The sequence below is a fragment of the Anguilla rostrata genome, chromosome 7 (genome assembly GCF_018555375.3).
Source record: "Anguilla rostrata isolate EN2019 chromosome 7, ASM1855537v3, whole genome shotgun sequence".
In the NCBI taxonomy this organism is placed as follows: Eukaryota; Metazoa; Chordata; class Actinopteri; order Anguilliformes; family Anguillidae; genus Anguilla; species Anguilla rostrata.
The window spans coordinates 30,207,307-30,219,944 of NC_057939.1; the positions used below are offsets into that span (position 1 = coordinate 30,207,307).

Sequence of the window (12,638 nt, forward strand, 5' to 3'; positions counted from 1 at the left end):
CATGTTCCCTTAACATGGTAGTAGAACAAATTGAAAACGCTGTAATCTTCTGCACGGCCGTCTATTCCTGAAACGGAAGTTAGGGCTATGACCATGCATTCTATTTATCTGACTCGATAGCCATTTCAAAGTCAAGGACATAATCATGAAACGAATCATACCCCAACTCAGCCAACTCACTGCTGCCGTTAAATGTGTTAGTTACGTTTTTGTTTGCATTCTGACCTCAGAAAAAACTAAGTTTTCATTCCATATTGAGGCTACTTCTCCGTTTATTTTTGCACTGATATTGATCTTTTAAGTGTTTCAGTTTTCTGTATATTTATTTATTAGTTTGTTTATATAATTTAGCCTATATTTATTTGCATTTTAAAAAGAAACGAAAATATTTTTTCAATTTAGTTTTTTAACAAACGGCTGTTTTTTTTATTTATCATTTGTTTTATAAGTTATTGCGTTGGTGTTACAAGTTCATAAGTTGTGTGATGTTATACTGTGTTGAAATAAATTAACAAAATGTTCAGTCTCCTTGCTGGTTGTTCCGACACATTCAGAATCATTACCGCTTTTTCCGTTAGCCTTGTCCTTAACAGGTGGCTCGCTTCGTGCGATGTCAGTACTCCCTCATGGACTTTGTGTATTTGTCTCCCCCTATCTGTCAGTGTGTATTGTCACATGTGGTTTTGCTTGTTTTCTTCCATGTGCCCTGGACTCTGCCCCCCACCTGTTACCCCTTATCCCACTCACCTGTTCCTTGTTCCCTCATTACCCTCTACCTATTTAAGACTGCATGCCCCACTTTAGTTTGTCAGTTCGTCTCTGATTGCTCCTGTGTGTTTTCCCAGCCTGTTTGTATGATAGTTTTTTCGTGTATGACTTCTGCCTGTTCTGACCTTGATTTTTGCCTTACGGATTTTTGGATTGTTTGCCGGCCTGATTAGTCTTTACCCGTGCTTGACCTCTGCCTGTCCCTGGATTTTGTCTCTGCCTGCTGCTTTGGAACTGTATCTGAATAAAACTGTTTGGAACTGAATTCTGCCTGGATCTGCGATTGAGTCCCTACCCGTATCGTGACAGTGCGAGCCCTTGTAAAATGTATATTTTAAAGGATCATTATTACGGTTTTGTATTTCTCTGTAATGTAACACAGTGTTAACAATGTTACGTATAACATTCTTTCTCAGCCCTGGAACTCAAACCATTTTCTGATGCCCCAAAAATATATATATTTAAATAATTAAATTAATATCATAAATGTGCGACGACTAGTCGACTAATAGCTTGAACTAACGACTAGCCTACTAGTCGACTAGAAAAATCTTTGGTCGGGGGCAGCCCTAGTCAAGGCACCGTTTAAAGGAGTCCAGAGATCCTGCGGTTCTTATATTTTCAGGGAGACTATTCCAGAGTCTAGGTGCTGCTACTGAGAAAGCCCTAGCTGTCTCCAAAAAGTTTCCGATGTGATCGAGAGATGGTTAGCCCTTGATCTGTGGATCTGAGGGGCCTAGCTGTACTGTAAGGGGATACAAGTTCAGTAGCAGAAATATACTGATAAGTAGACCAAAAAATGCAATCATTTATTGATAACAAATAGGCTAATCATTCTTCCGCCAAGCAATGTAGCCTAGTTCTTCAGCGACATTTAGCAGAATGGTTGCCAAGCACACACAGACATGAAAACAGCGAACTGACCACATTGTATGGGTGACTAATTGGCGCAGTAATACTGAAATTGTAATATGGTCACAGGTGTGTGTTTATGCAGGGTATGCACATGACGTCACATTAAGTGGAAGTCACTGCGGTTACACCCACTGAGTGGCAGAAAGACTACTGAGTGGCAGCGTTAGCGTTCAGCTTGAATGCCGCGAAAAGACAAAAAACATATCACGTTTCAGTGCCTGGATTCCAGTTGTTTCTGTGAATTGCAGCGATCCATTTGCTTCTCTTTTCTTTAGCTTTCGGCAGTCTGTACAGAGATAGCTCCGATTTCTAGTTGAATGTCCATGGACCACCGGTTCTTTGGTAAGTTGTAAGGGTCAGTCTAACTGCCTTTAATTTAAGCAGATGATTATTTGTTTTACTCCCGGTTTCGCAGTTTCCCCTAACAAGGACAGCCACGTCGCAGCATGTTTTGCCACTGTGGAAGTATGGGTTTTCTTCATTCTTTTAATGTTTTTACATTTCTTCTTATTAAAGATTGTACTGATCAAGAATATATTTAAATGTATGTGATTATGGGATGATCTCTGAAGAACAATAGGTATTCTGTGTTATGTCTAAGAATTTGTAATTAAGGAAAGACAGTGGTCTCCTTGTACACTGATGCATACTACCTAGAGAATCTCTGAACCCCAGTTGCAGGAGGGAAAATTGTAAACATTTACTTAGTGGAATTTTGTAAGTAACTTCTGTTGGGAAACAGTCTTGTGCAGAAGACCTTTGAGTTGCAAGAGAACTGATTTGCTATATCTAGTAAATGTATAGATTATATTCTATTAAAATGAATGAATGAAAATCAAAGTGATCACGGCAACGGTTATGATATAAACATAATTTGTTAGAACATGGTGGTGTGTATATGAGTCAATATTTCAGTTGGATTACAGCATGTAGTGAATGCATGTAAAGTGCATGTACTTTGGAACTGGAAGATGGAACAATTGTTAACCATGAGGACAAATACTTGTTATTCAAGTCATGCATATACATTCCTCTGTAAGTGTGTGTAGTGAAATCTGTTATTGATTAAAATGGAATATTATATAATAGTTATTGTTAAACTAACTGATGAAACATAAGTTTGACCTAGGCTGGGATTGGTTATTTTAAAGGGAAGATACATCAGGTAGGAGGAGATCTGGTTGTATAAAAAGGATGTAAAACATAATGCGAGGAAGCTCTCTATGTGTCTTTATGGTACTGGAGACCTCCCGTAGGCCTACGTACATGAAAAGGATCATTGATTGAAGAGAATAAAAAGGTTATTAGAAGAAATCATAAGTTCTAGTCTTTATTCTTGCATCACCGACTCACCCACCGAACCTAAGAAGGGGTTGTCCTCCACACCACTCAGTCCAACTGAGGGGGCGTTACGTATTCCGGTGGGAAAGTGACATCAGCGCATACCCTCTATTGCACTCGTTGGCTGAGTAGGCATGTCAAACAAGGTTGTTGCTTACAATAAATACGCTATTTTTGTGAAATTACATATTTACACCTATGATTTCTCTTTTTTGGCTGTGTACAATAATTTTATTTAAAATCCGATAATTTTAAGCCTCTGGTACGATAGTTTCATATTTCCCACCTGGCAACGCTGTTTCCCGCCCACTTCACAATCACCTGGACATGTTCTAGTGGGTCTGGTTCAAACCGACCGACTGAGGACAAAGCTTTTCACATAAGGTGAGTGTTATTACAGTTACAAACATATTTTCTTTATGACCCAAAACGACTTGGGTATTCTTCCTTTTGATGGTGATATGATAACATACTCTGCCCGTTTAGCGGCAGTGTTAAATGTAGACTGACTCTGTGCCAATTAGCTAGCTTCTGGTAAATCTGCCATAGTCCGACAGACCAACAGGTGCTATAAATCTAACGTTGAGTGAAAAGGGGGTAATTTTATGCTTAAAATTATTTGCATTGACTCAGAATTCTGTTGGTGAACTAATAAAATATCGAATTCTAGCAAGTCTACCCTGAAATGGTACTGTAGCTAAAAAGGAGGACAAGACAACCACTAACTTATTTAGCCTAATGTTACGGGAGCATATTGGAGGGGCTGAAACAACCATTAATTTAAACATATCAATAGAAATCCATTGAGTGCTGTATTATGAATGTAAATGTTAGTCTTTTGTTGCAAAGCATAACATTTGTCAAATTTATTGATTTATTGATTGAAAAAAGCTTGGCACACTTAATTTTGAAACTAGAGAGCATTTTTAATGTACCCAACAGATGCATTGATGAGCTTGTAGAGGAGCTGCATTTTATTTCTCATTCAGCCTCAGCTCCCATCATTAAAGACATTTTAAAGTCTTGCTTGTGGAGAACACAACTGTGAAATTTATGAGGCCATTGTGTCAGAAATGGTGAAGGACCTTTGTGGTGCTAACCCCATTAGCTCTGCCCTGGGTAGTGGCGGTCGCCTTTCCTCTGCCTACAAAAGAAGAGCATATTGTAAAGAGCACTTTTCTGTGGTTGAACGCATTGAGTATGTTCTCAGTAGGGAGAAGAACAGCTTCTAGTATGTCCCCATTCTGAAGTCATTACTTCAGGTTTTGAGCAGGAAAGATATACAGGACTTGATCTTGCGTGAGGGAGAAGCTCAGAGTACACTGTATAAGTCATTTTATGATGGCACTTATTACAAAACCAATGAGCTGTTTTCAGGAGGTGACCTTACCATTGCTCTCATTCTCTATGTGGATGACTTTGAGATATGCAATCCTCTTGGTACATCCAGGAAAAAGCACAAAATCACAGCTGTGTATTGGGTGTTAGGTGATGTCCCCTCATTGCTCCGATCTGCACTAAACTCAATCTTCTTAGCAATTCTGTGCAAGGCTGGGGATATAAAGAGATTTGGTTACAGTGCTGTGTTGGAGCCATTGCTCAAAGATCTTGTGGTCTTAGAGGAGGAAGAACTGCATTGGGCAGAAGAGTCAAAGGCACAGTGTTTAGTGTTGTTGCAGACAATCTCGGGGCCCATTCTATGGGTGGACTTGTTGAGAGCTTTTCTTGTTCATATGTCTGCAGATTTTGTCTAGGTGAGCAGTCAAAGTTTCAAATAGGAGAAGTGAGAACAGGGGCATTCCCACCCAGAACTAAGGAACAACACACACTGCATATTCAGGCTGTACAGGAGAATGCCAGTTGCCACTGACAGGAAAACTGAAATATTTTGATGTTTTGTCTGGCTATCCACCTGATGTGTTTCACAATCTCTTTGAAGGTATAGTGCCCCTTGAAATGGCATTGTGCCTCAGAGTGTGCATTTAGAGTAAATACTTCACTCTTGAAGAGCTGAACAAACGCATCAAAGAGTTCCCCTATAAATGGTCTGACAAGACAGATGCACCACAGCTTGTCCCTGTGAACTTTGCTGCACGGAAAAGTGCGGGCGGGAATTCCCATGAGAACTGGACTTTGCTGTGACTTCTGCTGCTCATGGTTGGATCAAAATCTCTGAGGGTGACCCAGCATGGGAAGTGCTTCATTGTATTGTTAACCTGCAATATGTGATTTCAGAACCTAGTAACAATCCTGAAACTAATGTGTGCTTTGTGGAGTCTTTATGAGATGTAATGATATAAACTGGCACGGCGCAGTCTTGCTACTGTTTCCAGCCCTTTTCTCTTCTCCAAAGTTTGTTGCCAAAATCTGTGCCTAACTCAAGCTCCTCCCGCTGTTTCCCCTATTGTTTAAAAGAAGCAATCCCCTCTCCTGTCCCTGACAATTGTCAATAGCAGAATCCATGAAATGAGCACAACAACCCAGGTAAGTGGTGGCGCTGAGCCGAAAAGGCCACATTCTAAGTCAGAAAGAGAACCTGATATGAAACATAAAACACGCCATGGTTGTTTAGCTAAGCCATTAGCCTGCAGGCACAGAGCTTAACAAAGTTTGTCCTGCGCTGGCCTCCACACTGCAGCGATGTGTACTTTTGGACGGGGTACAGACAGACCGAGTGGGAGGAAGGGAGAGGGAGGAGTGGCTTTGCCAAGACTTTACATATAAATTTGTTGCTGCTCTCCATACCTCTAGTGGTCAAATAAAATCACATATAGTGCTCATTTAAAGTTACAATCTTGAAGATTTCCGTTTCGTTCTCTTTGGCGGTACCAATGGCGAGAAGCAGTAATTGCAGGTGTGTTTTTGGACCTCACTTCCCATAGATCAAACCGGATCCAACCAGTGTCGCCTGTGTGACATCGGTCAGTTGGTACCTGGGCCATGCCAACTACAACACTTTTACTGAATATAAAAACGTTGTTAAGTAACGTTATGTACATACTCATTCATTGTCTAACATTAGGCTAACTTAAGCTGTCTTTACACTGCTGAGCCGGGTTAAAATGCTGTAGCAGACCTGGGGTAGAATTAGTGATGATCAATTTCCACAAACGTTTTTTATCCACCTTTTGCCCCATATGAACATATTTACACTGCAGAGAAGAATTTGCGGGATTCACTGTGGCTCGTGCAATTACGTATCTCGCGCACAGTAAACTGTCTTTTTCGTGAATGATTATTGTGTGATATTTTTAAAACAACTGCCTTGCAAAATGTTACCCGTGGTGTTTCTGGTTTTGGTTTTGCTAGGTAAACTTCGAGAATAAAGCTGAACTGGGTGTTAAGTTAGCAATCAGAACAAGAAGAATAAAACAAAAACAAAGGAGATTTCATCAAAAAAGGGCATCAATGCTGAAGGAACATATGAGGAAGCGTAATAAAATAATAACAACGCTAATCCATACTTCCGTATTCTTTTATTTAGTTTTCTTCGGCTTGACATCTTTACACAGAAATCAGACACGGCTCTGCTCCACCTATACCCCGGCTTTATTCCAATCATTATAATATATTGATAAACTTAATGGCAATGTAAATAACGGTAACATTAAGGCCAGTTCAGGTCAATGATTCGCAACGAGACAAAACGGTTTTAGAATGTTGCAGAGAAAATTGCAGCGGTGTGAACTGGTTAGTTGCAGATTGCAGCGGTGTAAACTGGTTAGTTGCAGAGCGTCTGAAGCCGTTGCCTGGGGTCTCAAAAGACTCACCTTGTCAAATCGCCAAGTGCAGTTTTAGAACGTTTACAATCAGACGTCTTTGTAAGTTGCATCCAGTCTCTTTGCGAATCACTGATCTGAACTAGCCTTTAGTTAGCCACATTGCAACAAGGTAGCATTGCATCCGAGAGACGGTTTGCGAGGTCGGTACCAGTCGGTAGCGTTAGCTAGCGTTTTTTCTAATTGTTAGCTGACATTAGATTGTGTTAATTACACTAGCTAGCTAGCTAACGCAACGTTACATAATATGAGAGATGGATACTGCGCGCAACGTTGTCTAAACTAATGTTGCCTTTCTTGACATGGTCCGGTAGCTAGTGGTAGCTGTGCAAATAGCTATGTAATTTAGTAACGTCACATTGTCATCAAATGTAATACGAAATCTACATCAACAAATAATATGACCTCTCATATTACACACAAACTTTTTACGGTTCCATAACCCCCCCCCCCCCCCTTTCTCTGTTATTGTAACGCTAGCAGACACCGGAAAAAACAGTACGCCGCTCTCACACAAGTGACTTGAAGAGCGAGCCTGTTGCGTTAGCTCCACCTACCCTCTCTGGCGGACAAACCACTGATGGGTGATGGAAAACGCGTCACTAACTATGCGCCGCTTGTGATTTTTTCCCGGGAATGTCGCCACAGACACCCAGTTCTTTAATCAGAAATAATAATAATAATAATATAAATTAAGATAATAATAGGCTCAATCACCATTGTGTTACTTAATTCGGCGATAGAAAGTGACTTAACAGACATTCATTTTAATGAAAATCTTCGAGATTATTACTTTAACATTATTCACTGAACCATTTCACTGACACTAAAAATTACTGAAACACGTCAAACATATTTCTCTTACAGATTGCCTAATGTCACAACCAGCCCATCGGCCCTCCAAGTGATCCTTGCTGATCATGATGTCCGTAAATTGGCACTACCATCTGGAATCCCTGGGACAGTGGATGACCTTCACTCAGTCATTCGTGATACATTTGGGATTGCTGGAGACTTCAGTCTACATTATGAAGATGTTGATTTTGGTTGTTGAGTATTTCTCCCTGTGTTCAACAACTGACATCAAGGATAAGGACACAATCAAGGTTGTGTATATCCTGGAGCCCCCTGCAGTAACTTTGACCTTAACTGATGTGACCAACATGACTGATGACTGTGTTCAGCCTTTTGAGCAGTATCCTGAAGACACCACCTCATCTGGGTCAACCAATGATACCCCGCTTCTCTCATCAGCTGAAGATAGCCCAGGCCACCGTTCCCAGCGTTGGCCCTCTGAATTTATAATTCCCCGCTTTGCTTCCAATACAGAGATTCAACTTCAGTCAGCCAATGAAAGCTAAAGACCTCATCCCGCTACTAGACATTCTTGGAAAACTAGCGGAGGCTATTTATGAGTACACTGCTTATCCATCAAGTCTGCAGATAAGTCAAGTAGCAGAGGCCCTGACTCAAAAGCATCCCTGCCTCAAGGAACCAGGGTCCTTTAATGGGTGTTATGGATGGATACAGCGCCTGGAATATAAGATGAACAACTTCAGATCCAAACTTCAAGGTCTTGGCTGTCCTGAACTTGAAGTGAACTCACTCAAGAGGAACGCAACACATGAGCAGACTCCTGCAAAGAATTTGAAAAAACCAAGGAAGGCTGAGGTAAATTACCTACCCCCTCATGCTCAAGGTGAAACTACTGCAAGTTTGGGAAAAGAGAGTGGAGCTCCTAAGTGAAGTGATGAAAAGGGATAACTCCAAGGTGGTAGCTCAGAAATTTGTCAAGACCTTCTCTCTTCGCAGGCAGGAAATAGTTAATGAGGCCCCTGCCATCAGTGACTTCATGAAATGATGGCCTGCTCTGTTTAGTGCAGTGCAGGTGAGACTGTACTGTAACATTAGAAAAGAAGTTTTATTACACTAACATTTTTGTACTATGGATTGATACGGTGTAGATAAATGTCCACTAGAGTTACAATAGTTCTCTCAAACCATGTCTCTTTTGTGTGCCCTACAGATAAATGAAGAGTTCAAGAGGATAACAACAGTTAGCCTTGAATCGACCTTTGTGGCCAAGCTTGACCAGTGCACCCCGAAACTGATGGCCTTAGTCCAGTCAAAGGGAGGAGCTGCAGGCCTGAAGATCAGGTGCATTAAGGACATGCTTCTTGAGGTATAATTATTAACTAAACTTTATTTTGAATAGACCTTTTTCACAGCAGCCATTTTGACATGAAATAGTAGGGCAAGCACAGGTGTTACTAATGACATTAATGAAGGTTCCGTTCCATTTAGGTCTAACAGAGCTAGGGTCCTGCTATTGTTTATGCTGGCTCATTAGAAAGATTCTGCTACACTTAAATGGAACAGAACCTTCATTAAGTAGGCCTTTACCGTTTAAGTAGGCGTGGTAAAGTCACCATAGAAAAGAGCTTGAGTCATGCATTTCTTTTTCTTCTCCAACATTCTAACACCTTTTACTTTCTTCTACAAGGACATGGAGGAGCTTGAGGCAGACCTTGCGATGCAAGTGGTGAAGATTGCCATTATTGGTAATGGGTGTGCAACCATTGTAGTCGAGGGAACCAAGATCCTGCAGGGGATTGATGTCGCCAGATCCTGTGCTTTGCTGATGGGCGTAAAATATGCTCTTAACCTCAGCTATCCCAAACAGTTGAAGTTCACGTTTGAGGTATTTCAGAAGCTGTTCCTTGAACTTGATGGACGAAAAGCCAGCTCAAAAGTAATGAGTCTCAAGTACAGTATTTTCTGACTGCTCTTAAAACCTCAGCACTCTCAGTGAGTTGGAAGTTTTGCTTGATTTGTCTGAGGACTTCTCAACATGATGGACAGTTTTAACCCATATACTGGTGTTGCTATTACAAATATCAAAGTTAATATACCTTGAGGTTTTTACACACTGGATATGTTGCACTTAAGGATTGGCTTTAGAATTAGTCTTTTATATGTATATTCTATGCTCACACAGCTGTACAAATACATTCAGAAGTTCAGGCTTTCTTTGTTTATCCAGAATTAAAAATTTTCAACCTGCTCTGAGCAATAAACAGTTGTCTGATGTAGAAATCATCACTTACTGCTTTTAGTGGCTTCTAGAAACTCTAGTGTTGAAGATATTACTTATAAAATGTGATTCATATTATTTGTGTACAAATAACGGCAGTTCTTTGGAGAAATGTGAGAGCTAAAATTTCATGCTCTTTGTAATATTTAGGGCTGCCATTTTCTTTTTAGTCTAAGTCCACTAATGTGTTGTTACACTTATTGTCAACGCAGAGTGTTAAAGTAGATGCTTTCTATGACTGTTTTATTGTGAATGAGCTGTTAATCATCCAGTCCTGGTAATAATTCATGTTCTCATAATACATTTGGCATGCTTGGATCAGTTTGAGTTGTTTCACACTGTGGTTCAAACAGAGACTCATAATTTTGCCTTGTAATGGTGAACAGTAGTCCAAATAGTTAAGTTCATAAGACCAGAGTCACTATAGATATTTGTGGCTAAAACTTTTTTTATGCTTTGAGTATAATGTGATGTGTTGTGAAATCGCAGTGCAAAATAAATTAGCCTTATTGTCTAACATTTACTTTGTTTAACTTTCATTCAGACAGATAGGCATTACTCAGAAAAAAAATTAAACATGAGTTGGGGTGAGAAAATATCTTTATTAAGAATAATGCAATGCTAGAAGCTAATCAATATAAACATTTAAATGAATCTAGAGACTACAGTTTTCTTTGCTTTTCTTTGCTTTCAAATATTGAAAAAAAACTAGTTTGGACAACTTGATTTTTATATGCAGTCAGCTTAAAAACACTTCATGTTGACAGTTATTAAGTTCATCTTACTTAGAAATGCTTTTTATTGTGGCCAAAAAGCTAATTCACCATACTTAAAACATTGTGTTGGATCAGCTTAACTGTCAACATGAACATGAATAAGGTCATTACAATGGTTTGATTTTTATCATTTATTTATAGATGAACTTCCGCTGAGACAACCACCCTCTGAGGCGGAACCTGGCACCTTAATGCTTTGTAAAATAATGAAAATAATTATTTAAAAATATTATAAATTATAAAAATATTGTTGTAATGTAAATCCTATAATATTATACAACTGTAGAATTGAAGAAAATGCAATAAACAATTATTTTGCACAAACTTACAGCACTCAAATGTGCGTAAGTGTGCTCTTGAGTATGTGTAGATTCTGCTCTTACCTAAGAACAAATCCCAAATAAGAAAACATTGGTGAATGTCAGAATCTTCGTGAAAACTGCATAAGTGGGTTTTAAGAAGAAAATTCTTCTTAAGAGCGGTTGGTGAATGAGGCCCATTGACCTTTGTTTTTCCAATATAAAACATCTTTATACAGTATAAAACCACCTAGACATGCCACAGACCTTCCCAATTCTCTCACACGCACATACACACACAATCCCTGTGCACGCTTTGAATGGCATATATGAATATATACAGTGGGCTCCAGAATTACATTACATTACATTACAGGCATTTAGCAGACGCTCTTATCCAGAGCGACTTACACAACTTTTACATAGCATTTTACATTGTATCCATTTATACAGCTGGATATATACTGAAGCAATTTCGGTTAAGTACATTACTCAAGCGTACAACGGCAGTGTCCTACCCGGGAAGCGAACCTGCGACCTTTCGGTTACAAGCCCAGTTCCTTACCCACTGTGCTACACGCCGCCCGTGAATTATTGGCACCCTTGATAAATATGCACAAAAAATGCTAAAAAAAAAATAATGCTGACCTAAAAAATAATAGTTATTGACATAAGCTTTATTTTCCAACATGTGTAAACTAGTGTGCTTGATTAATGATTTATTGGAATCAACCAAAGTCTTACAATTTTTAAATAAATAAAAATATTTCCCCAAAAAACAGGTTCCACAAATATTGGTACCCCTGGTTTAATACTTTGTGAAAACACCCCTTGCAAAGATGACAGCCATGAGTCTTTTCCTATAATTTGTGATAAGGTTGTGATAATTTGTGGTAAGATAACACATCTGGAGGGATTTTTGACCATTGCTCCATGTAGAACTTTTCAGAATCATTGATATCTCTGGGTCTGTGCTTACGGACGCTTACTCTTCAGTTCAGACCACAGGTTTTTGATGGAATTTAAATCTGGAGACTGAGATGGCCATTGGAAAACATGGATGTTGATTTCACTAAAGCATTTCTGTTTAGATTTTGATGTATGCTTGGAGTCATTGTCCTGCTGGGCAATCTACCTATGACCAAGTCCTAGCAGAGACAACCAAATTTTCTGCCAGAATTTCCTGGTACTTTGTTGAATTAATTGTGCCATTGATCTAAAATAGTGCCCCGGGTCCACTGCCAGAAAAACACCAAACTATCAATGACCCTCCGTATTTGACAGTAGGTATGAGGTGCTTCTCCTGTATGCATTCCTCTTTTGCCGCCGATGGTGTGTACGGCCAAAATGTTCAGTTTTTGGTCTCATCTGACAATAGCACTCTCTTCCAATCATAATTCCAATGAGGTTTGGCGAGCTCCAGATTCTTGGTTTTGTTTAATGTGCTCAGTAAGGGCTGTCTTCGTGTCACCCTTCCAAAGAGTTAGTTGGTATGGAGGTGCCATTTTATGTCTTTTTAGACTTGTTGACCGCAAGAAACAAACCAATCTCTGCAATTCTTAAACAGTGATCCTTGGGTTATTAATGGCCACCCTCACCATCTTCCTCACTGTCCGTGGGGACAACATGCACTTGCTTCCTCTTCCTGGCAAATTTGCAACCATTC

The 12,638-nt window shown here is 39.7% G+C and overlaps 1 long non-coding RNA gene across 1 annotated transcript in view; it reads left to right on the forward strand.

Moving 5' to 3' along the window:
- LOC135259558 (uncharacterized) overlaps nt 1-12,638 on the forward strand; it is a 355,375-nt gene that overhangs the window by 68,639 nt on the left and 274,098 nt on the right. The gene's annotated exons all lie outside the window — the stretch shown is intronic.